This window comes from Arachis hypogaea, chromosome 12 (genome assembly GCF_003086295.3).
Source record: "Arachis hypogaea cultivar Tifrunner chromosome 12, arahy.Tifrunner.gnm2.J5K5, whole genome shotgun sequence".
Classification (NCBI taxonomy): Eukaryota; Viridiplantae; Streptophyta; class Magnoliopsida; order Fabales; family Fabaceae; genus Arachis; species Arachis hypogaea.
In genome coordinates, this window is record NC_092047.1 from 59,698,944 (window position 1) to 59,701,094 (window position 2,151).

The 2,151-nt window shown below is 32.5% G+C and overlaps 1 non-coding gene across 1 annotated transcript; it reads right to left on the reverse strand.

Moving 5' to 3' along the window:
• Window positions 1-1,684: 1,684 nt before the first annotated feature.
• Window positions 1,685-1,792, reverse strand: LOC112730957 (small nucleolar RNA R71). The gene has a single exon (XR_003166756.1). It is a non-coding gene; the product is annotated as a small nucleolar RNA R71 (small nucleolar RNA).
• Window positions 1,793-2,151: the final 359 nt, after the last annotated feature.

Genomic DNA, 2,151 nt, shown 5'->3' on the forward strand with positions numbered 1-2,151 from the left:
AGCATTAAAGAATTCTAAGTTTGGTGTCTTGCATGTTTTCTTTGCATTAAAAATTTTTCAAAATTGTGTCTATGATGTTCATCTTGACATTCATAGTGTTCTTGGTGTTCATCTTGACATTCATAGCATTCTTGCATGCATCACATGTTTTGATCTAAAAATATCATGCATTGCATCATTTTAGTGTTTTTCTCTTGCATCATAAAAATTCAAAAATCAAAAAAATATCTTTCCCTTTTTCTCTCATCAAATTCGAAAATTTGGATTGACTTTTTCAAAAATTTTTAAAAATCAAATTGTTTCTCATGAGTCAAATCAAATTTTCAATTTGAAAATCTTATCTTTTTCAAAATCTTTTTCAAAAATCAAATCTTTTTCAAAATTCTTAGTTATTTTCGAAAATTCCAAAAATATTTTTCAAAAATCTTTTTCTTATTTTTATATCAAATTTTCGAAAATAACATAATCAATTAATGTTTTGATTCAAAAATTTGAAGTTTGTTACTTGCTTGTTAAGAAAGATTCAAACTTTAAGTTCTAGAATCATATCTTGTGATTTCTTGTGAATCAAGTCATTAATTGAGATTTTAAAAATCAAATCTTTTTCAAAATTAGTTTCTAAAATATCTTCTTATCTTATCTTTTTCAAAAATATCTTTTCAAAATATCTTTTCTAACTTACTAACTTCTTATCTTTTCAAAATTTGTTTCAACTAACTAACTAACTTTTTGTTTGTTTCTTATCTTTTTCAAAACTACCTAACTAACTCTCTCTCTCTCTCTCTCTCTCTATTTTCGAAAATATCTTCCCCCTTTTTCAAAATTTCTTTTTAATTAACTATTATTTTAAATTTTTAAATCTTAATTTTCGAAAAACTACTAACATTTTTCAAAAACCATTTTCGAAAATCACTAACTCTTTTTCAAAAATATTTTTCGAAAATTATCCCTCCCCCATCTTATTCTATTTATTCATTCATATCCTAACATCTCATCTCACATCTCTGCCATCCTCACAGTTGTGTTTCTTCCATTATATTACATTCTTTGTCTCCCCCTCTTCTTCTACTCACACAGGGATCCCTATACTGTGGTATAAAGGATCCATATTATTATTATTATTATTTTTCTGTGCCTTCTTCTTTGTCATATGAGCAGGAGCAAGGATAAGAACATTCTTGTGGAAGCAGATCCAGAACCTGAAAGGACTCTGAAAAGGAAACTAAGAGAAGCTAAAATACAACAATCCAGAGATAACCTTTCAGAAATTTTCGAACAGGAAGAGGAGATGGCAGCCGAAAATAATAATAATGTAAGGAAGATGCTTGGTGACTTTACTGCACCTAATTCCAATTTACATGGAAGAAGCATCTCCATTCCTGCCATTGAAGCAAGCAACTTTGAGCTGAAACCTCAATTAGTTTCTCTGATGCAGCAGAACTGCAAGTTTCATGGACTTCCATCTGAAGATCCTTTTCAGTTCTTAACTGAATTCTTGCAGATATGTGATAATGTTAAGACTAATGGAGTAGATCCTGAAGTCTACAGGCTCATGCTTTTCCCTTTTGCTGTAAGAGACAGAGCTAGATTATGGTTGGATTCTCAACCCAAAGACAGCCTGAACTTTTGGGATAAGCTGGTCACGGCTTTCTTAGCCAAGTACTTTCCTCCTCAAAAGCTGAGCAAGCTTAGAGCTGATGTTCAAACCTTCAGACAGAAAGAAGGTGAATCCCTCTATGAAGCTTGGGAAAGATACAAACAGTTGACCAAAAAGTGTCCTTCTGACATGCTTTCAGAATGGACCATCCTGGATATATTCTATGATGGTTTATCTGAGCTATCAAAGATGTCACTGGACACTTCTGCAGGTGGATCCATTCACCTAAAGAAAACGCCTGCAGAAGCTCAAGAACTCATTGACATGGTTGCTAACAACCAGTTCATGTACACTTCTGAAAGGAATCCTGTGAGTAATAGGACGCCTATGAAGAAGGGAGTTCTTGAAGTTGATACTCTGAATGCCATATTGGCTCAGAACAAAATATTGACTCAGCAAGTCAATATGATTTCTCAGAGTCTGAATGGAATGCAAGCTGCATCCAACAGTACTCAAGAGGCTTCTTATGAAGAAGAAGCTTATGATCCTGAGAA